Genomic DNA, 24,642 nt, shown 5'->3' with positions numbered 1-24,642 from the left:
AGCTCTAAGTATTCAGACAAGAGATAATGTTTACTGATAAAACTGTGATTGTAGAAATTTGTCTGTTCATACTCTCTGTGAACAGAATTCCTCTTTACAATAGGAGGACCTGCTTACATATCATGAATGAAACAGAGGCACACATCTCTTATAAATGCTTGCTCATTGTTTTCAGAGCAACAGTACTGTACTCAAGAGGGGCTGTACTGTGCCTATCCATGTAAGATTTAAAGTGTTACCTTCCTCTCACCAGTCTGAGGATTTATGTCAAGCTGTGCATACCTCCTGGTGACAAAGCCCCAAAGGTGTGTTGTGCAACTTCCCTACCAGACTCTAGAAGTGGGCATGACATTAATATGTGATTGTTTTTGTGTGGGTTATGTCTTTTTCTTAAACAATTCTCTGAACAGAGGCAATACCCACCAGCTCTGATATGGATCCACCAAGGCCAAGCTCATCAGTGAGGATGGTGGCACCTCTGGGATGATGCAGTTATCAACAGCCAGAGAGAGGAGTGAGAATATGTGAGATGAACAACTCTGCTGACATCAGGGTTGGTGAAGGAGGAGGAGGAGTAGTTGCTCCAGGCACCAGAGCAGATTCTTATACAGCTCTTGGTGAAGCAGCTGTGCCCCTTGTGTCCCCATAGAGGTTCATAGAGGAGCAGACACCCACTTGCAGCCTGTGGAGGGCCCCACACCAGAGCAGGGGATCCCCAAACGAGGCTGTGACTGTGTGGGAAGCCCACACTAGAGCAGGGTCTGGCAGGACCTGTGTCTCTTTGGAGAGAGAAGCCCACACTGCAGCAAGTTTGCTGTCAGGAACCCATGGGGGATTCACATTGGAGCAGCCTGTTCCTAAAGGACTGCACCCCATGGAAGGAACTCACACTGGAGCAGTTAATGAAGAACTGTAGCCCATGGGAAGGACTCATGTTGGAGAAGTTTGTAGAGAACTGTTTCCTGTGGGAGGGACTCCATGTTGGAGCAGGAGAGTGTGAGTAGTCCCTCACCCTGAGGAGGAAGGAATGTCAGAGCCAAATTGTGACCAAGTGACCACCGTCCCCATTCCCCTTCCTCCTGTGGGATGGAGGAGGTAAAGAAAATCATGAGTTAAGCCTGGGAAGAAAGGAGGGCCATGAAGCATTCACATTTGTCTTCCAAAGCAAGAAACCCTACTTCTCAGGAAGTAGAAGTGAATACAGGAGTACAGAACAAATCTTTACTTTTCCTCAGCTTCCGTGCTTGCCCTTTGCTTTTGGTTTATTAAGCTGCCTTTATCTTGACCCTTAAGTTTTGTTTGTCTTATATTCTCACCCCCACCCTCATGCTGCTGAGGAGGGAAGTGATAGAGCAGCTTGGTGTACACCTGGCATCCAGCCAAGGTCAACCAACCACAACATACTAATATTTTGATGAGATAGTTCCTACTCTTTGGGACTGACTCATTTTTCAATGAGTGATGAAAAGAAAATTCTATAATCTAGTTTTAAAGAAGCATTAATGAAGTATTGCATGACTCTTAAACCACACAAGCTACCTCACACATTACATAAATTTAAGTATCTAGGTGTTATGAGACATAATTCTTGTCACATCAATCTCTTTTGACTATATTTTTTGCCATGACACATTTTCTAAGCTTATTTTAGTCCCTTTCTTCAGGTAAAGAGTAGTACTCAGTAAATATTACAACACTTTCCAGTTCTGAAGTCCAAGCGGTTGAAGAACACACTTTCAATTAGGAGAAGAGGAGAAAAAAAATCAAACCAAAAGAGCTTTAAAGACTTTAGAGCATACTTCCTCATCTACCAAGAGATTATTCTGTCCCTTGCATATTTGATGCAGCCTCCTGCCATATCAGACAAAGGTACTGCTCTCAACTGAATCTCGTGGAGCTGAACTGTATCTTAGATACACAGACAATGCTGGATTTTATAAGATCCAGGGATTTTCTTTCCCCTCTTCTCCCGTTGTGTGTGCCAGTGGTCCCCTGCTTCCTGTCTCCAGCTGATAGTGGTGGGATGGTGGAGGGTCAGGGAGAAGGGGAGGGGGTGGCTGGGGGCTGGCAGTGTCTGACAAGTGAAACAGATGATGCTGCACACCACCTATGTAAACAGAAATAGGCGCTGGGGCTGATGGAGCGCAGAGATATGACCCTGCCCATAGAGCCGCTGAGTCTAGACTCCAGATGTGCTCTCTCTGTTACCAGGCCAATTCAGATCCTACTGGTAAATATTTCTACCAGATGACAGTGGGCTCAGTTACAGAAATGAGGACAAAGGACAAAAATAGGCAGAAAAGTACTGGGCATTATTGCTGCTTAGAAAAATATTCTGCATAGTTTTGGAGATGTTAAGGGGCAATTATTTAAACAGATCATATACATTCTTTTATTTTCTTACCATGTTCAGCTGAAAAAGTTCCAAGTCAAACTGAAGGCTATTTAGGCAAATTAGTCGCTTAAAATGAACTGAAACAGAGGTCTGTAAAGGATAAAATAAAATTTATACTAGAATTTTACCATATGGACATAAAGAAATGAGAAAAAACAATATGTTGATAACCTCGGGCTGGTAAATACTTTATTGGGGAGTGAGAGTTGTATGATTTATTTACAGAAATGAGTCACTATGGAACAAGGACATTCTACAGAAACAAAATTCAGGATAGAAACCCCTGTCTGCTGTTGTTTCATTGCCCCATACGTAAGATTGTGACTCCTGCTCCATGTGGTGTTCAGAATGTCGTAAAGTGTGTTAATTAAGCAGCAACCAAGCACCACTGATGAAATCGAGGCTCTGACAGGATTTAATATGTTACTGCTTTACATCTGCCTCAGAAAACTAGAGCAAAAAGCAGAGTTCTGCAGTGATCTGTGCTCTTTTCTCTGCCTTCTTCTTCATATATGGTATTGTGCCACATAACCACAGGCTAAAGATGTGTCTTTGCAGAGAGCTGCAGTTCTACACAATATATGCTAAGGGACTGGAAGCACAGGAGAATTTGCACAAATATTAAAAGTCCTCTATTTGCATCCGATGTTTGCAAGATGACTGCCAGTAAGTGATTTCAGCAGGAGATGTGGACAGAAGAAGACACATGGCTTTAAATGCTCTCTTTCACTAATTGACAAAAGTAGGAGTCCTGCTTTTCACCCTTTGGTTGAGCCTTCCTGATTGTCTGGCAGATGAGTAGGACAAAAATCACAGTACATCAATGGAGGTAAGACACAGAGTTTCAAATATAAATGGAAATTAACAAACAAAGTTGATTTTCAAATTTTCTTTCATAATCAGAAGTTTCTATGAATGTTGTCATACTGTTTTGTAAACCATTTATTAATGGTTACATCTTTATTACATTAAAGATGTCTCTTGACATGTCTCATACTGAATATGCTGGTGAGAAATATATAACCTCAGCCTTGCAAGAGTATTTTAGGGGTGTTTTCTCCTCACCCCAGTAATTGTTAGCCAAATACTTTTATGACACATATATATGGGCATGCAAAAAAGCAGCCAGATCAGCAGAGATTGGAGCCATGATATCTAGAAAAGCAAAGTTAGAAATGGGTTAGCTATTAAAATGATCACATTAAACAAGGAATAGCTTGGTTCCTCACTTTGGACTCATAAACCAGCAGCAGGAGCTTTGAACTGAAGAAGAAAGGCTCCTTAATCTAAATGTTCTTTGAGAAGACCTTTTAAATAGTTAACCTTCTAGTTATGTTATAACTGCAACTTCTTCTGTGCACACCTGTGAAGCGATTACTTTGTGTTCAAGAGACAGAGTGGATTTACTTACTAATTGGCTCTCCTTGCACTATGTTCCTTTGCTTTTTCTCTTCCCTCTCATCTTCCCTTTGTGTTTGAGGAGCTCTAGCCAAATTTTAAATATTCCTGAGGAGAAGTTTGCAAGCAGTGATACAAAATGGTTTGGCTGAATACTCAGACAATATCAGTATATACTCTCTAGTGAGCAGTAGTGTACTGTGAAATTGCTACATTTAATTGGGTTACAGCTGCTGATCATTTTGTGCAGCTATACTGGGGATTTACTAAAAGATTATCTCAACACAGTTTCTTTTCTCACACCTTTTCACCCATATACAAAGGAAAAGTAGGTACAATACTGAGAATACGTGAATCTAGACAGGTGAGACACTGAAACTCTATCTTTGTACAAAAACACAGCACTCCATCCTTCCAGAGGGAGCACACTCTTAGGATTTTTAGCCTAGTGGATTGACACCAAGCTTCACAGTACCAAAAATAAACAATTAAAAAATGAAATAAATTAGACATATAAGGCCTGAGGGCAGAGAAGACGCAATACAAAGTTTCTATTTTGGCAGAGAATAAAGAACATTGAGCAGACCCTACAAGAGAAAACAAAAAAAAAAAGCCTTTTGGTTTCTTTCACCAGAGGATGCCTTCTCTTCCATCACTGTCTGTTCTCAACAGGAGCAACATCTAAGAATTGACCCCATTCCCCACTCCTTTCTCTCCTGAGAAGAGCTTTTTAAACAGCAGAGAGCTCTTTGATCTCCTGGATTCCTGTAGTTATTCACACCACGGTTATCCAGCAGCTCTACCTCTCTGACCAGGTCAATGAACATACTTGAAGCAATATCACCTAGTACTGCCTACAGAATATTAAAATACAGGGAGTTTTCACCTTCCACCTGTCTCTCAGAAAACCTGCTGACTACTCAGCCTTCCCCCCCCATGAATGAATCATCTATTTTTGGCTAACTGGGATCAGGTGAGGACCTAGAGTAAAACTCTAAGAATGGAACGACACATCCCATGTTTTATTTATTAAGGGAAAGAAATGTTAAATGTTTTCAGCATCAAGATGAATTATCCCAAAGGTGTACACAAACATTTTTAATCTAGAACGAAATGGCTGCAAATTAAAGGATGAGAGAAAAAGAGATAGAAACCTATGAGATAATACAAAGCTGAGAATGAGAAAGAGCTGACATCTTCATGTACCATTAATACCTTGCCAAAATATCCAAATTGTCACAAAAGTTTCAAATATAATTACATCAAAAAGTGGTTATAACGTAAGAAGATAAGCATTTATTTCAAGACAATTCTAACCTAGTATCTGAAGGAAGTTGCTTTTGTTGGAAGATAGTCTTGATAACTGTGATGAAACAGATTTTTGAAAAACTGCCTGAAATAAATGAATCCATTTTTTCAGTTTTGCACATAAATATTTGTTTGCCAATACAAATGCATTTTTTATATACACACATACTGTCTAAAGATATTATCTAGACCGTATAAAAGAACTATTACGTATTATGATCTCTCCCATCTTTTCACTTTCCCCTTTCCTTTTCCCTTTCCCCTCGCCTTTCCCTATTTTAGTTATTTTAATCAGTCTCATAGGTCTTTATTTGTACTTTTAGACTCAAAATCTCTTTGGACATTCAGTTGTGTACTCATGTACAAAATTTAGCTCATTGTTCCTAGCATGTGTATTTCCTCTTTTTTATTTAAAAGTTTTCTCCCAGTCTTTGGTCCCTATTGTCATAGAATATTAGAAGGCAATTCACAAAGTAATAGTGTGTTTAAGTCTGGGGAGGGGAGAAATATATGCATATATGATTTTTTCCACACAAAAAATAAAGTTAAAAAAAATGAATAGACATTTATTTTAGCTTTACTCGTTTTTATTTGCAAATAAAACCTGTCACAGTAGTACTGCACTTTTTCTTCTTTTTTTTATTTTTTTAAGTGGCTAAGGCATCTTTTGATTGTTTTCAGAATAGAGGAGTTTGCCATGGATTACAAAGGGTTGAGAATTGCTGCTCCAGAAAATCCCCACCAGAATGATGGGTTGTTACAATATAAGGCAATTAATGGCTATATTCATTAGATGGTTAGTATGCAAGGGAGAAAGCCTAAATCAGAAAGTCAGTTAATTTGCAAGGGAAAAAAAAGACCTCAAAAAGTGCAGAATTTCCAGAGGCAAAACAAAGAAGCCAAGGCACCAGCAGGAATATTTAGAATGGGCCGCACAGGAAGTTTCTGAGCAGAAGACAGGAAGAGATGGGAATTCAGTCATTCCTAGTGAGAGTCAGGAGAGAGTTTGGGTTCACTGAGGAACCAGCCAAATTCACAATGAGTTATCCTGGTTCAGAGATAAATCTCTTTAATTCTGGAGAAAACTCACGCAGGAAAAGGATCCTGATCTTCAAAAAGCCTCCAGGGAGACTTGAGCACAAACCTGAGGGATGATCCAGACCATGAAATTGTTGTCATATAGCACAGAAATGAGGATAGGGACTGCATTTTTTTCCTTCTATTTTCTGAGCTCATTTTACTAAAGCATTACTGTTTTATCCTTTATTTTTTTAATTAATACAACAATGTTTTAAAAACAGAACATAGATCTGAATAAGTGGCTCTACACTTAGAAATTATGCAATGCTTTCCAAAGGCTGGCAACTGGTAACTTACACTGCTAAATAGCTGAAATGATCCCAGTACATTACTAGTCCCATCCAAGAGAATGCCTGGGTATGGTGTAAGAGCAGGAATGGGCCAAGCACTCCAGTAGGCAGCTGGGATGGGGCCATCCTCTTTGGAAGGTAGGACAGCTGAACAGTGTGAATACCAATCAATTCATTCCAGTTTGCCTCAGCGCCAGAGAATCACACGACTGATTTGCTCACACAGATATAGACTCTGTGTATTCATGTACTGTGTTTAGCATGGAGTCCCAAACAGGCAAATCATAGACTGGCAATATCAGCCCATTTAGTAGGATTATTGAAACTCTATGAGAACTGCAAGTATGGGAATTTGTTTCAGGGCAAAAGTATCAGTATCACAACAAGAAAGAGATCCTTGACTGTTAGAATTCTCACTCAAATCAATTTTACAGAATCAGAGAGTAGATGAGGTCAGAAGGCCTCTTTGAATATTGACTAGTCTAAGCCAGGAGAATCAAGGAGAAAGGGCTGCCCAGAACCATTCTATGTTAGGGATGGGGCTTGGATTGCTTGTTTTCGGTTAGCTTCTGTGATGCTGTGGTGGGGTCATGTGATGGTAACCCCTGAGGCTGTAGGATGGCAGTGTTTAAGAGTGGAACTTCTATGGGGTTAGGGGGTTTAGGGTTACTCAATTTTGAATAACTCCAAGGAGAAAGACTGTGCAAAATCTTTGGGCCACCCAAAAATCATCATAGTAAAAGGTTTTTGCCTACAGCTTCTCATCCTTTAACTGGATACCACTGAGAAGTGCATGGCTCCAGCTACCTTGGTCTCTCTTCATACATCAGATGCTCCAGCTACTTCATTCTGTTCATGCCCTTTACTCAACTCACACCAATATTTCCATATCTTTGCTGGGGAGCCCAGAAATGGACCCAGCACTTCAGTTGTGTTTCACTAGGGCTGAGGAGAGGGGAAGGAGCACCTCCCTCAAACCTCTGGCAAAACATCAAAGGAGGGAAAAAATCTTTCAGAAGAATTATCTAGTGATTTCTAGATCCTCCACAAAATTATATCAAAGTGAAAAAAAAGTATTAACTAAGTTAAAAATGTGCTTCTAAATCAACTTTATGGCCTCTTGTGATTTTTTTGGGTGTTTTTTTCTGCTTTTGCACCTGGGACTCCTCATTAGATATCCTACATTCTCATTATAAGAAAATAATATATAGATATAAAATTATGCATCTTAAGGAATAATGAATAAATTTGTAGTATTGATAAAATTATGCTAGTAAAGAAGGAGGATGGATACTGATTAAGAGCTTTTCCAAGGGACAACTCATGTAACTTGAAATCACATTCCCACTTTTCTAGCACAATAGTCTATACAAATCATGGAAACAAATTATTATTTACTACTCCACTGCCTGTAACAGTCTTAAGCTATGTTAACCTTGATTAGGACTTGCAAACTTAAAACATGGTTTAGATTGAATTAAGTGGTGTTTTAGCATGGTTTTGGTTCATCTTTTCAGTTACTGTTGACAAAGACACAGCAGGATGATCAGTATTTTTGAAGTGCAAGTACTTTTAAGCAAGTACATGGATTGCCTCTAGCAGTGTTTGGAGTCATTTAGAAAAAAATCTGAGGGCTAAAAATTTGGTGCACTGACAACACCCATTTCTTCTCAACATTTAATTTGCCACATTTTGTTAATAATACCAGACCAAAGCATTACCACTAGCACAGGGTAAGTGGAAGATAATTATCCTTGGATCCCATGCTTGTAAGTCTCTGTTGTTACTACAAGGATCCCATGGTGTTTCCTGCAGCCCTCATAACCACACAGACCAGATTATGACATCTGCATAGAGGCCACCATGACTGTTTTCCATCAGATTTCATCATTCCTAGACTCTAGGTGTGTATAGCAGGGGAATACAGTGTGCTCACAGGTCTCACCTGGTAGGAAGTCACAATGCAAAGGGAACATGACTCCAGCCCTCAGAGCTGAGAACTGCAAATATAACTCAACACATGCAACACAAACAACAGCAGACCATTAAACCCTCGTGTTCATTCTTATTTGGCTGTGCTGGAATACCCAGGGTTTCACTGGCAGAGATATAACTGCTTCCGGAATTTACCATCAGTACTTTTCCGTCACAAGCAGATTTCCTGAAGGGAGGACAGGGAAAAAGATAAGATGCACAGGACTGCAAACGCCACAGTGTCTCTCCCACATAGCACTGGAGTGCACTCAGACCAGGGCAATGCTTCAGATACTTTGCTACATCTCCAGCAGTAAATGAAACATGGCCAAAGACATCATGAATCATTTTAAGTGCTGGCACGTCCCTGGAATGAGCTTGATCCATGCCTAGCTGGCAACTCCTTTAGGAAACCCCCAGCCATGGCTTAGTGCCAGAGATCATTGTCAGGAGACAGTCCAGCCAAGACTAGAGAGTTCAGCACTGGTCATGCTTTGTGCCCTAGTGCAGACACAGAAATTGTAGCAACATCCAGTCTTGTTCCAGAATATCCAACATTTACATAAAATAAAGTTTATATAAAATAGCCCCTTCCACAAGCCACTGTAGATAAAATAGAAAATGGTGGGAAAGGATTGCCAGATACTTGCTATTAACTTTTTTTTTTTTCTTAGTCCACTGTTTCTGTGGTTCTGTGCAGTATCTAGCCCAAGCTGAACATGGTGCTATTTTGGGGATGTTGGAGGCTCCGGCAAAAATCACGCACATAGATTAAGACACAGTCTTTATTTTGTCCTCTAATTTAATTGCAGTGTACTCCAGGTGGCTAAGAGTTCGCAACTTTGAAGACTTTTTCCTTCTGGAAGCCAAACTGAGATAAGGGTGACTAAAGGCACTATAGTAGATTATTGATTTTTCCTAAGCAACTCTCCCTACTTGTCATGCAAATTAAGACAAAAATTGAGCAGCCTGGTCTACTAGAAGGTGTCCTTGCCAGTGGCAGAGGGGTTGGAACTTCATGATTTTTAAGGTCCCTTTGAATCCAAACTATTTTATGATTCTACAAAAAATGAAGCTTTATTGTGTGTTACATTGTAATGTAACTGACATCTCGTAGAGTAAAATAAGAAACCTCTGCAATTTCAATCTCAAAATTCTTGCAGAACATAACAGCTATAGTCTTTAGAAATTTAGTTTTAAGTCATACTGATAGATTTGTCTCTTTCAAGAGAGCATTTTTTCACAGGACTGTTCTACAAAATAGATGAAATTCTTCCAGGTAATACCCTTCTCTCTCTCACTTCCCCATCAACTTTCCTTTTGTCTTGCTTCAAAGCCTTCATGTCACCTGTCCTCAGGAACAACTTCTTTACATTGCAATTGAAACTCCATGTTGTAACTCATCTTGATAAAAAGAAAAATATAATTCATTTGCACAAGGAATGCCATGGAATTTTGCTTAAAGATTAGCAGAGAAAATGACAAGGAAATTGCAAGCCCAGCCATTTAGCAACTGACTAACCTGACCAGGCTTGACACCCAAAAGTGATCTGGCTGTAATCTGTGAATATGTTATGTCTTGCACAATGCTCCTTCTGCCTTTGGTAATAATTTCTGAATTGTGATCAAGAAACTTTGATTGAAACTGGACACCCTTGTGCTAGGCCTGTGTGCAATCATCCAGACTCCTAAACTGCTACACAGATGCAGAAAAGAGAATAAAATATTAGACCAATGTAAGTTTTTGTTCCAAAGGGATGTATTCCAAAGTATGATCATTTGTCAAGCTGAGGAGTGGTCTCCAGCTACATCCAGCATAGAGACTGCCTTCTAAATGCAATTTGAAAGTGCTTTAAACAGATTTCAATGAGGCAAGGATGACTCTAGCTCACTGAATTGTCATTTCCATTGCAGTAGTATCTGGAGAATTTGTTCATATACATAAACACAGTGAAAAACACCTATCACTTCCTGTTCCACAAGTTTATAGTTAGCAGTGAATAACTGATATGAATTACTAAGCATTCAAAATCATAGTTAGAAGAAGTGGAACTTCCTATTTGGAAGCTCCTATTTTGGAAAAAAAAATCCACCATGTGTTTAAGGCTGTTTCACAAAAAATTGACTAATTTCCAGTCAAGCATGATTAAAAGTCCTAAAATGTTACATCCATTTTATAAAGACAAGTTTCTTCAGTCACATAAAGCTTCTGGTAGTAAATGTACCTTCAGACTAATAAAAAATTGAATCTGCAAAATAATTCTCAATATAAGGAGAACTTCCCTGTCAGTCTTTTTCCATTAAACCACTTATAATAGAGATCAGATAAAGTGTAGTCTGATGGAGAACAACGCTTTATTCTTTTTTACTGAAAATAACACTGAAGCACTAAAGTACTATCTTCCACATGATGTGCATTCATTGGAATAATTTGATACAGATTCATTGATTAAAAACACATGTAAACCCATTTCACATCCAGTATGCTGCTGCATACAACCCACCAACAGACCTAACATCTGTTTTTGCAACCTGCATTTTGGTCTAGTTTTGTGCATGTGCATCATTAACAAATCTACAATATCAGTTTCCTGATCTGTGTACTGTTAAACACTTCAGAAGAACTTTTGCTTTGAAATTTGCAATTGCAAAAACTATCATTTCCAGAAGCCCATAGGCAAAAACTCTGTTCCTCTGTGGCTTTACAGACTGAACATTTCCTGTTACATTCAAGAAACACCAAGTCCAGTAGGGTGTGGTACACAGTTAGGCACACTGTTTTGTTAAAATAATTGTCTGTTGTCCATCAAATAAAGCATAAACTAAAATAATGCCTTGGGACCTAATGTAACCAGTGGCTTTTATAATAATAAATACACTTACCAAAAAAAATCACATCCAAAACTGATTTTCTGGGTGTTTTTTTTTCTTTGTTGATTTTTTTGTTTTACTTTGGTGGAGTTTTGGGGTTGGGAGGGTTTTGTTGCTGTTGTTGGTTTGGCTTGAAGTTTCTTTTGACAATCCTTCCTTTCCCAACCTATTGTAGATCATGGAAGCACTGATTACTACATAAAAGTATCTGCTAAAAATCAGAGCTCTCAAAAAACATAGGCAATCTCTAAATCCTTAAGGTCTGTCTCATACTTTCTTCAATATTTTCCTGCTTTTTTTCATTTAACTGAGACTTGGGAGAGCTTCTTTGGAGTGGAGAACGAGTCAATTCATGCAAACCTGTGCAGAACCTTCTATTTTTCTGTGCAAAGTACTAGCTTAGAGTAAAACCCATGTGCATTATATTTTCCTCTGTAAATAGAGTTTTCACAGTAATGCAGCCGCAGTACATCAACTCAAATTTCTACATCGGCATCAAGAAAAACTGGAGTTACACCGCTCAGGGAACCTGTATAACCCACAAACTCACTTTTCTCATTATGCAAATTTCCAAATTACTGAATGAGGTATAAATTTTGAAGTCACAGGGATCAAAGAAAGACAAAATATCAAAAGCATCTAGAAGAAAAAAATTTAGCATCATGGTCTTCAGCTCTGTCTCCAAAAAGGTCAGTGAGATATCAGTTTCCTCAAGCTGTCTAAGTGCTGGGCATGTAGGTGGTTAAAATCTGTTTCTCCTTTTACTGACTAATGAGAATACTTAGGCAATTGCTAAGGGGATACTGTCAATGTTTTAGGTGCAGATTAGGTGCATTGGTCCAGCCTGGAGCTATTTCCTCCTTATTATTGTTCCATTAACCCTTGTATTTTCAACATTAATTTTAATGGCATTTCATTAATGTATTTTTCTCAACTTTCACTGTAATCTCCTGAAATAATAATATTTTGTAATAGTATGAAAAGAAAGGGAGCCAAGATGTAATGCCAGTGCAAACCAACAATATTCCACTGCACTGTCAAAGGATCTGATGTCTCCTTGTTCTAAGGCATGCTTTCAGTGGAATGGGAAGATTGAAAATGAAAAATAAATAGATTAAGGTAGAACATCACAGGAAAAAGAAATAACTAGAAGTGACTAAAAAAAGGAAGATGTAAGTCACCCTCTACACAAAGATGATGGAGAAAAACAGGAGAGAGAAAGAATCCCAAGAGGGATAAATTTTTTTATCCAGACAAATTTTTAATTCTCTGTGTACAACTATATAAGTGTCTACAGGACATAACATAGGTCTAAATACTCTTGTTCCCTTTGCTTAATATACATTATTCAAATGAAAGTTTTTAAGACCCTTTAAAACAAAGATCATACTAACTACTAACCTTTTCCTCCTCAGCATCTTCACATGGGGAACGTTTTAAAATTATTCTCTGTATAGATGATGTCCCTGCAAGGCACCTCTGGATTTCTCCATGCAGTGAAGATGCAATTCTTCAGCAGTTTTTCAGCACTTTGCACCTCCCAAATGTGCCTGGAACAGAGGAAGGAGAAACAGTATTTAACTGAACACTACCCAAAGAAGGAAGGCTAAAGATCAAAGTGGAAAGACAGGATTGTTTTCTTGGGGACACACCTTATTTTCTTTGAGAAAGTCTTTCCCATATTAGTATGATTTGCAATACTGACCATGCTGCTACAGATACTACTAAGACAGATCATTATGAGAGGTCTCCAGCCCTAATATATCTTATACTATAACATTAGCTGTGACAGTCACTCTACGACTAGTTTTTATCACAGGTGCACTTCTGTCTGTAGCAAGAAAGCTGCAATTCAGCTTGCAATAAATATAACCCTAGAATAGGTTGATTTTCAAATTTTCACTTTAGATGTAATTTATAAGGATTAGAGGCTATACATCATGGTTCACAGAAACAATATAGAAAAGGCAATTATTAGAACTAATTAAAAATTCACACATCTGGGACTATGGAAAAACATTTCAAAATAACTATTTATCTACCCAAATTGATATCAGACACAGTGAGAATGCAAGAAAGACAGATGGATATTATGTTTCTGGGAACATATACACTGCTAGTGGGTAAAATTATTTTGCTCATATCTCTGTTTATAGTTGTAAAAAAACAGCCCTCAGGTTCCAATAGAGAATGACACAAAATGCAACTTGTGCAAATGTAACATGTTGGTGCAATTGAGAAGACCTCACATATGTTGAATTGACTACAACATGGCATAAGCCACTGGGGGCATTTGGTTAACGCACTTAATTTAGCACGGTAATTGCTGTGTGAGAGCAAACAAATTGCCAAGCTATTTCTTACACTGTGCTTAAGACTAGTTATTTTCCTTTCTTTTACCATGTCTTATTTACTTTTTTTTTTTCTCTCTTTATTTTAAGGAAGTTTTCTGTAGGCTCTGTGCTATACTCAGACACAGGAAAGTGTTCTTTTCTGACTATGGTTTCTCAGGTCAATGAAATTGACTGTATTGTAGTTTGCATAATCCAGCAGCTTGCCCGCGTAATGTTTTCTGACATAACTTGTTTATTTGTTAGAATTAAACCAGCAGATACAATCTCCTACAACATTAGTCAAGCCAAAAGAAATGCTCTGAGGTAACAATTTGTTTCATTAATATTTATCCCATGAAAACATTTGTCTAACAGCTGAAAGTACTAAGTAGTTCTGCAAGTGCTTCATAAGAAGGATGAATGTGTCAAGTCACCTATTTGAGCTCTCTGGCTGCTTTGTATATTATCACTGTGAAAAACTATGAAAATAAGCCATGAGATACTATGGGTTTAACCATGATGGGAAAATAGAAAGTTCCTACTCTAGAGTTGACAACCAAGGAAGAATAATACTAATATCTGAACTGAAATAACAGAAAATAGGCGGATAAATAGAAATAGCATAGTAAACTAATCCTATGTATACTTAATGGATTTCTTATATCTGTAATGTCTGCACAGGAGCCATCTGCTTACTTCTCTTTACCATCAGTGTAGAGAGACGCGTGTGAAGTTTAGGATGAGATAAATCCATGATTCCCATCTGACTTGACTACTAAGTGTGCTGGGACTAGCTCAGACATAGCTTCTATGTGAGAAACGCTAACATTTGAGCAGGTGTATCCCACTCAGGCTGCCAAACTATTCCTAAGGTTTTTGTAGGTTTCTCAGCAGAGGAAGGTGGTTTCTTTTTAGAGAGAAGTTTTGGAGGAGGACAAGGAAATTGTACTGATGAAGATTATGGTTTTTTCCTCCATGTACAAAGTCTTTAGGAAAAAAAGCACACAAAAAAATCAAACAAGGACAGTACAAAGATTGACATCAACTGCTAAGGCCAGAAATCAACTTCTCTCCAGCAAATATTAACTAAGCAAGGAAAGCCTGGGAAGGGCTTTAAAGATCAAGAAAGTGATTTAAAAGAAAAAGGGAAACCACTGAATTGATATAATTTCCTTGGCACAGTTAAACTGAAATCAAGAATCTATGTACCTTTACAACAGAAGAGAGAGGATAGAACAAAAGGGCAAAACTGTAACTCTGAAGATATTAATTGAGATTAAAGATGCTGGTATTAATTAGGAATGAAGATGTAAAGAAAAATGCTTGTAAAAAGTTTTCACAGTGAGGAACAATGAGAGAGAATATAGCTTACACACCTTCCAGATGTTCCAGGAAAGCATCCACAAGACCTGGTGATACTCAAGATGGTAGAACATGGAGAGAAGGGCAAGTGAAGAAACACTGAATTATATCAGAGACAAGCAGGATGATGTCACAGTGATGAAAAAAAGAAATATTGTGGACAGTTAAGGAGTTAGAACTCATTTTTTTTACTCAGATTGGCCTTTAAAAAATATAGCATAACAGTTGAGTTTTTCTTCCGTCTGAAGAACAGGAGAGAAATCTGAAGGAGAGCTCTGTCTGTGAGTCATCTGAAAAGAAACAGTAGTTGATTTTGCATATGTTATTCAGAGATACAACACACAAGGAAAGAAGAATAAGAAAAAAAGTCTTATTAATAGATAATCAGTAACAAGAAACTATAAAAGAAAAGACTTGAGGATCTATTAGAAATGGAAGAGGGAAAACCAATATATGTTGACACCTCAAAAGCCAGTGGATGATAAAATTTTAAGATGAGCATACTTGATATATCCATGACATCTGATAAAAATTGACAGCACAGAGTATTGAGTATGAGATTTGGCTAACAAGAAGGCATTTGAAATTTTGCAAGAGTAATTTCAGCTGAATGAGCTCGGTCTGTGCTGGGCTTGGATGCAGCAGCATGGGGGTTTAGATGGTGGTTGCTGCTACCTATTTCCAAATAAGCATATCCTGTGGAAAAGCCACTTGGGTAAACATTCAGGCAAGGCAGTCAACACGCCACACTCACCATGGCTAGCTCAGTGAAGAGAGGCAGAAGGGCCTTTTTTATGTGGTCAGTTCCAGTGACTTATTTCAACACACCAAAAGGGAGCCAGAAACAAAAGACAAACCATGTACCCTGCATGAGGTTTAAGTAGAGCCAGATATGGGAGCAGTACCAAGGGGCAGGGCAAAGGGCATTGGCTTTTGGGGAAGAAGGGGCCAGCCACCAGGAGAACCATGACCAATGAGGAGACAGGGGAAGAAGAAACCAGAGGAAGTTTGGATATATGGGGAAAGGAACTGTGATGGATCAGTGTTGTGCAAGACTCCGTGGGGAAGTCTTTTCTGCACACCCAGGTGGGGGAGAACTCTATGGTAAGACTCTCCAAGGAGGGCTCTGGGGAATTCCCTGAGTGGGAAAGATCCTAAGGATTCCACACTTGGGGAACAAAAATGGAGTGACAGGACCCAGCATACACAGGAGTGAAGTATAAAGCAGTGCAGCAACTGGAAAAGGAAATGAGGACACAAGTTAATTTTTTTTATTAGGAAATATTAGCACAAGGTTCACAAGAATAGGAGAGGAACCATCCCTACCTTTGTTTCTTGAAGAGAAGGGAGAAATTTCTGTCCCTCTACTCCTATCTGATCACTTGGTACCAAATTTTTTTAGTAAAAATTCCTATTTTTTTAGCCAAGCTACTTTATTACACTAACAGCAAAGGGACATCCTAGTTCTTTTCTGTCGATTTGTAGACCCTTCCTCCCAGAGGAAGTTCAGGGCAGTAATGTGCTTTTGCACACAGATTTCCCTCTAGCACTTGCTGATAGTTAAATATGCCCCTCTTATGGTGGTTCTGTGAATATAACCTGTCCCTGTCCTCCTTTGAGCCAGCAGTGTCTATCCTGGTCAGCAAGCTTCTGGCTCTCTAGCCACAGATGGTCTCTCTGGTAGCATAGCTACTGACTCTGATTTTTATTGATCAGCAGCAAACAAACCTCGCTGTGCACACAAGCTCAACAGCTGCTATTTCTTGAGCAGTTCATAATTCATGCTTCCTAACTTACTTTACCTATAGCAAGCTAACAGATCTGCACTTAGATTTTGTTGAAAGCAGAAGAGAGGGCAACAATACTGATGGCACTGGAAATGATGACAGGCACACTTATATTAACCAAGTGGAAAGCTGGCAAAGTCATGCTGAGGTAAGACCAGGAGAGGGTCAAAGTCAATGAATGTTGAAATAGCCCCTTGTACATGACCAGAAGCCAAAAAGGGAACATCACTTGAAGACTGAGTTATGCAAACAGCTCTTTGACATGTGGGAGAGTTGTACCAAAGCTGGGGGTGGAACAAAGAGCTGAAAGAAGCAGCAAATATTTGAGGCCTTAGGTTTGTCATGAGTATGAAAGTTAATGTCAGTGATGGTGCAGAGAAAAAGACTACAAAGGAAGAAAGAACAAAATTAAGTTGGCATGTAGATTAATAGAATAAGGTAGAGAATAGAAGGCATCAGCCTGTTACAGGAGTGGAAACTAGAGTCAGCACAGAGAAGAGTACAAGGGAGGGAACTTGGTGATATAAACCATTAATAATGCATATCCTTCAGTGCTGTGCTTGAGCTCTGGGGTTTGTATCATACTATTACAACACTGTACTTTGTATGATGGTACTTTGTGCTATCTGCATGATCTCAGTTCCCCTTCCAGGATATCAAGAAATAACATAACTTGTTGTTTTCTGCCCTTCCAACATGACTGCAAGTTCATTCCCTCTTTTTTGTTAGGCTCTTTGTGGGTCAAGCTTCTCTTTTTCTTTTCTCTTTTTCTTTCTTTATTTTAAATAAGATTATAGATTTCTTATGTTTTTCTGCCCCTATATTTGTTTCCATGTTACCTCTCTGATGTCATTCTCTGCCCAGTGTTAACCCTCAGTACTCTTTAGAGTGTCTGTTCTGTTAAATTAAGTCTGAATCTATCCCAATTCAGGAGTGGTTGAAAATTATTAACATTCTGAAGACTGCTCAGTGTCCTTTTTGAAATGAACTGTGATCATGGTCCAACTCCTGGTGGATGGTCCACATCTCCCATGCACTGTTACAGCTGGCACTAATTGGCACCCTCTTTCTCAGTCTTAGTAGGCAGGTTAAGCACCAGATTGTGCAATGAATTATTTTTTCACTCCTGGGTGTGATCTACCTGTGTCCAAGTTGAAGCAGAATACAGAAGCAGCAAAGGAAAGCCCAAGTAATTACTGCTTTTGTTGTGCCATCTCTATGACTCAGATCAATGGGGCTTTTCTCATTTTGCAATCTTGGAATCAAATGTGAAACAAAGTCACTTATGAGATGCCCTTGAAAAACTATTTCTATTTTTATAATTCTTCAGTGAAGGATAGAAATCTGAATGCCAACACAATAACAGGTTGGCAGAAATATTTTATTACCTTGATTGTGGATGAGAAGTAATTCTCCAAAAAAGAAAGCGGGAACTTATCATCCCACGCTTCAGTGGGATTCTCAGACATATTCCGTTAGAAGCCGAGTGCTATAATGTCAGATGGTGGGTCCCCCAGGCTCCCTGGCAACCTGCATGCGACTAAGAAAGAGGCAACAGCTTGCTTCAAGTATCCTTCCTAGAGATGACATAGTTAGATAAACCCAACAGGGAGTACAGCACGTGGAGGGAGCAGTCTGGTAAGAGGAAACCATTCCCTGTGGGACTGGCTCCATATTGCCACATGAAATGTTCAAAACACTGCTAGCCAGGAAAGTTGAATTTATTGCTTAATGAGCAGAGGACCCGGAAAAGATCATTGACAACTGCAGTGTAAACACAGCCACTTAATAGGGTGTTACTGAATGCCAAGAGGAAATTAAAAAAATCTGTCCTACAAGCAGCACTTTCTACCATATAGAATATGATTGGAATAAATAGAGAACACAGAAAGCAGCTGTAGAGAACATATGAGATATTGGATGTGGTGGAAAGAAGAGAAGAACGTATATCCAGAGGGCATTTTTTAGACTGCATTGAGTATAAGAGTTGTGTGAAAGAAAAGATGAAGGAAGACAAGTTAGCATAACAGCAGCAGAGTGACAGAAGTAACGCAAAATGACACTGTGACATTATTAAGAAGCTCAGCAACACACTCAACCTCCATCACAATGTCATCAGGACAGATGGCAACAATTGGCAAAGACAAGGCACAGCATGTCTGGAAAGCAATAAGAGCCTATAGAAGAAAAGAAATCATATGAGCAGCTATGGAAAACACAAGAGAATACTACGGATTTTTGTAGAGGTAAAACAACAATTTACCATCCACCCTGTGCGTATTTATCACAACTGCCTAGTAAATATGACATAATTTCCCAATTTGTCAAAGATTTGCAAAGAATCAGGGCTTTCAAAGAACTTATTACTATAATTTATTATTCTTTTTAGTACCTGCTAGACTGACTGTGAAGGACTGCATCATGCTAGGTACTTAGCTAAATATGAATTAAAAAATAATCTCTGCAAAATGAGCTTACAATCAAAATGCAGCATGAAACAAAATATTTGGGTGCAGGTGTAAGAAGGTGCAGATGCAAAGAGGTAATGAAAAAGGCTGGTCTTCTAGGAGTGTCAGCAAAGGTCAGAGAGAAATGATAAAAAGAGGAAAGGAAACCTACAGGGAATGTGATAGTATTGCATCATAAATATCTCACTTTTAAAATTAATTGAAAAAAATAATCAAAACAAAAAAGGACAGCAACAACATACATGGAGGACAGAAATAATAAACCTCAGATAGGAAGTAGAAACTTTAGGAAAAAAATGTCAAATGTGCAATTATACCTGCATTATCTAATAGTGCAACATCTGAGACCAGGAAAGCACTAAATAAACAAATTTTTGAGAAACAGACCAGTTCAGCCAGAGTGGTGTATGCCAAGCAAGACACATGAAGCTTGTTCTTCCTGCACCAGGGTCATCTGTCATGAAATTCCCTCAGTATTGCTGGGCAGTATCACAAAAAATTGAGCTTCCATATGTTGAGCTCCCACTGGAGGAAAAAGTTAAACTCCTTTGGCTAATTGAGCTCCTGGAAAAAAGGTTTAAAAAATCTTCACATGGTAGGGCAGTGGGTGCAAGAGGGTTGAAGAAGAAAATATTTTACTAGCCAATAGTTACAATTACATGGGCTTTGGCTGGACACCTTTTGTCTGAGAAGGTCTATCCACATTTTTTTTCCCTAGTAGAATTTCATATTATTTACTTTTTCCTCTTTGTTTTTCCTCAAAGACACATTTTGAACATGAGTTAAGAGAAATTTACAGAAAGGTAGAGAGCGGCAATACATAAAAAAGGAATGTGAGAAGCCGTATGTGGCACCAGGCCCTGCTGTTCAATTCCATGTGTGTTGGGTATTTGTTTGACCCTTCCCAGCTGTTGTGTACTTCCTGATCCCCTGGATAATATGAGCCCCTTGCCTGATCAGCTTCCAGATGCTATACTGTTCCCAGTTCCTCCTGATCGTAAGTCTCCACCAGCTCAGTTCCAGCTGCCATAACTCTCATCCTTCCTCAGCGAAGAGCTCCCTACCCAACAGTTCCCCCAAATGTCATAACCTGCCTGACCCTCCCCAGCTGTTGCAATCCTCCTGATCCCACACTGTAAAACCTCTTTGATTTGTCCCTTCCCAGCTGCTCTGCCCATTACCACTGAAGGCTGTGGTCCAGATCCTATCTCCTTGAAGTGTCCTACAAGTGCAAAAATTTACTATTATAGCTCACAGATTCTTTACAGGATATAACTTTTTGGGCAGATTTCAGAAAAAAATTCCTGCTGCAGTAGATTTACAGTGGTAGAAAATCCTGACTTAATGTAGATTTATCAGCATCTGGAATATTATAAAGTTACATGCTATAATACATACTATTTTGAATACAACATATCAATATTATATTATTGCATGTTATATACCCAATATAAAATGTTGTTATTAGAAGATTATGTAGACTACACACATAAATAAATGAAATTTAATAATGAACATAGTATAATGCAATCAATATCCTTAAAATTTACTTTTAATCAATATCCTTTAAATTTTACTTTATGGAAACACACTTATGTTTTCTTCAAAATTGACAAATTAATTTGTTGCCCTATAATTCTGAATTTGTAGCAAAGTACAAAATAACTTTAACAAGGTTTTTTGTATTTGTATTTTTTTCACTAACAAGATATTCTAAAACAAATTATATTAATGAAACTGCACAGAAAACTGAAGCTCCCTTAACAGCTGACCACCAAACCTAGGCCTCAGATATCTTTATCCCATTCTAACAGCATAGTCAAAATCTTAACTTCTTTCAACTTCACATTGTAAAACTGATCCAAAGAAATACCAGCATAAAGGGAATTCAGCAGTCCTCACAACTTAATATTGGGATACAGAATTTTGTTTGTACACAGATTGTTATAAGTCAAGAAAACAATCATTGATTTTTTCAAACAAAACTTTTAAACACATTAGGGGAATAAGCTCATTGTTTACATGATTTTGGTATCTCTTGAATATACATTAAAGGGATCACAAGTCACAGTTTGATACTATTTCACTTGAATAGTTTTCTCCAGAATTGCTAAAGAATTCTCTATATACCAGTTGTTATGGTCTTCCTCTAAAAGATTCAATTATTTATTTAGAAGGAGAAGGGAAAAAACAAAACAAGACAAAATGTGTAACTCTGATCATCACTCCTCTAACTCAAATAATCTCTATTGAGTATATGGAGGAAGGATCTGTGCTTCAATATCTGTCCAAGTCAGCCATACCAAGGTAAATAGCAGTCAATATAATAATATCTTCAGCTTTTCAGTAGTGGCCTATTCCACCTCTACGCGCAATTTCCCTGTTGCCCCATATGCACTGTTAAAGGTGCTTTGGTAGTTCCATTGGCTGTCCTACCACGTTTCCTCTTATTTCACATCCATTTCATGACCCTTAACCACACATTGGTTCAACAAACACCAGCTGTGGTATTCCCAGCTGGGGATGTGATGATTCATTGCAATGGATTGGCCACAATAGTAGCTACAGGTATCGGGAACACCAGTTTAGATGAAGGAATAATGGATCAATGCATAGTCTTACAAGCATGTCTATGCTATCCTCTAGATTTTATAGAGATCATAGATTTGGCTACATGGAGTCAACTGAGAAACTGATGCCTGAAATAATCATCACTTTAAGTAGTTCTAGACATGAGGAACTTATAGATCTGAAAAACTGATTTTCTATCATACAGAGATAATACAATGTAACCTTTCAGCATTTTGAAGAGATTCTGTTTTTATTCTTTTCTATTTTTTATTTATTTTTTTATTTTCAAAAATATTTTTTTAAAATTTATTCTTAAGCACACAGATTTGCTAATGACACTGCACAGCAGTCCCTATAAGTGGTAAAAGACCATTTATGATTTCTTTTAAATGAGAATTTAATCTAAAACCCATGTCTTCATGCCCCTCTGTACATACTGGAAAGAAATAAGAATAAATTTATCTCAGAATCACTAAGAGTAATTGTATCTTCTGATTCCACACATTTGCAAAACTGTGGTGTTAATCTCATGACAGATATTTCTGAAATGCTTCCATTTCTGTACAGTCATCAGTATGACAAAGGCAAAAAAACAAAACAGGAAACTGGAAAACAAAAATGACAGCAAGATATTTTAAGTCAGACGCACTTATGTTTTCTTCAAAATTGACAAACTAATTTGTTGCCCTATAATTCTGAATTTGTAGCAAAGTACAAAATAACTTTAACAAGGTTTTTTGTATTTGCATTTTTTTCACTAACAAGATATTCTAAAACAAATTATATTAATGATATAATTGTGAACAAGAAGTGAACAAAAGTGAACAAGCTAATAAAGATAGAATGCCTCAGTGTCAATTTAGAGAGGCAACTATAGGGAAATGTGAAAAACAGGTAACCTTTCTTTTTCAGGGAAAGATACTTTCAGATACTTTTCCTCTGTGCCAAATTCAAATGGAATGCTTTTTGCCTTATTCCCTAATAAGGACAAGGGTTAGTCATTAAATGGTTTCTTTCAGTTAGTAGTCAGAGTAGCATTTTAACATCTTCATTGTATAGGGACATGATTTCCAGTAGAAGTTCTCAGAAGAAAATGTCTGACAAGGACAATGAAGAGCAGGCAAAAGGTGAGGGTGGAGATGCAAAGGAGATGCACACTCACAGCTGGCAGGTTAAATGTCTGCCTCAGACTTGATAGTTTCTATTAGCAGCAGTTCCATGGATGGCAGTTTTTTATATATAGGAGTCTGAGGATAAGAGCAGTTCACAAATTTGGAACAAATACAGAAAAATTAATATTTGCACAAGAGTCAAAAAAACCCACTCATTTTCCTTTGTGTGTGTACAAGAGAAAAAGAGAAATCTCTAGTAAATCATATCTCTATGCCTCAGTTTCCCATTCATAAAAGAAACAATTGAGTCATTTTCTTCCTATCACAGCATGTATTATTCCTAATGCACAAATATTCATCATCACCTTTCTTAATGCATTTGTTCTGCATTAAATTGAAAATAATTGTTCATTTCATTAATAGAATGTGTTTTGTAGCATCAGGTACTCCATTAATTTTAATCTCAATTCCTACATTTGAGTTACTACTGAATACTTCTTTTCTAGATAAATGCAACACCTTTCCTTTCTGTCTTTTTCTATCCCATATGTGTAGACTAGTTACACAGAATCCCTTGGGGTCAGAAGAGACCAGAAAGCCAGCCTGTTTTGTTGGGCCCCACAGCCTGGCCTCAGGCACAAGTATGTACAGTCAGAGAGGTTCATTCTCATCCTGAGCACATATGTAATGGTTTTTACTGTTAATGGAAGTGATGCACTTACACTGATAATGCACTTCCCTGATATTTTGTTGTTTCTCCATTAAGAATATCAGAAATAGAGAGCAGAATTATCCAACCAGGCAAGGAATCTCTCCCCAGGGTTTGCTCCTCCTTTGCAAAGGAGTGACCTGGGATCCAACTTTTGAAATGACAACTGTGATGTGTTCTTAAACTGAAATATGCTTGATATATATTATTAGTGAAAGCTTCTCCCAAAATCTGGAGCAGTACCAATGGACCATTGAAAGAGAACCACACCAGCCAGGTTCTGGCATGGTAGGTCTAGTTAACATTGACACAGTAAAGTTGTTCACAAATGAGAGCAGGAAGTATATATATTTCATTTCAAAAGGAGTTGCTCTGCAATGGATTCTGCTCTATTATGCTTAAGGATATATTTCCTGCAGAGGAGATATATTCTCCAATTCTGTTCATCCAGGTGAGGCTGCCTTAAGTTTGCCACCCAAGTGAGGAAGTAAAAGGAATTACTACAGGCTACCCAAAGTTACATTCAAAATTTGATACACAACCCTTTAAAATCACTGCTTTACTTTTAAATCAAATCCCTGATGTCTCATGGTACAAATGCTCATATTCCATTTCTGTAAACTTTAGTCAGACGCTCATGTTTATGTTTGAAAAATATCCACAACAGAGATATCAGGATGCTACTGGCTCAGTTCAAATCATCCATAAGTGTTTTCTGCTTCACACTCACCTCTCTTACTTTAAGAGGCAGCCCAGTTCCATACTTCATTATTCAGTCATGCAGTCTGAGATGAGGAAGAGGAAGATGAGCAGAGCAGCAGTGCTAACCAATAACTCCCATGTACATGCTGTGAGCACAACAAGACTGTCCTGGGCTGGAAGGTGCTATTCCACAGCATAGCTGAGTTTGTAGCAGTTCATCGTGGGCTAAACTGGCTGTTTCCAACCCACAAGCCTGCCAGATGGCTGTAGCTGCCTGGGCAC

General features: G+C 38.2%; 1 long non-coding RNA gene across 1 annotated transcript in view; it reads right to left on the bottom strand.

Annotated features, from left to right (window-relative positions):
• LOC139596718 (uncharacterized) overlaps positions 1–24,642 on the bottom strand; it is a 242,499-nt gene that overhangs the window by 179,185 nt on the left and 38,672 nt on the right. Inside the window, exon 3 of the long non-coding RNA XR_011681428.1 lies at positions 12,718–12,866. This is a non-coding gene — a long non-coding RNA (uncharacterized lncRNA). The remainder of the gene's footprint in view (positions 1–12,717; positions 12,867–24,642) is intronic.

This window comes from Agelaius tricolor, unplaced genomic scaffold, assembly GCF_023055355.1.
Source record: "Agelaius tricolor isolate 1412-34295 unplaced genomic scaffold, bAgeTri1.0.p SCAF_1, whole genome shotgun sequence".
Lineage (NCBI taxonomy): Eukaryota > Metazoa > Chordata > Aves > Passeriformes > Icteridae > Agelaius > Agelaius tricolor.
Note: the sequence above shows the minus strand (reverse complement) of the source record. Positions and strands in the feature narration are given on the sequence as shown.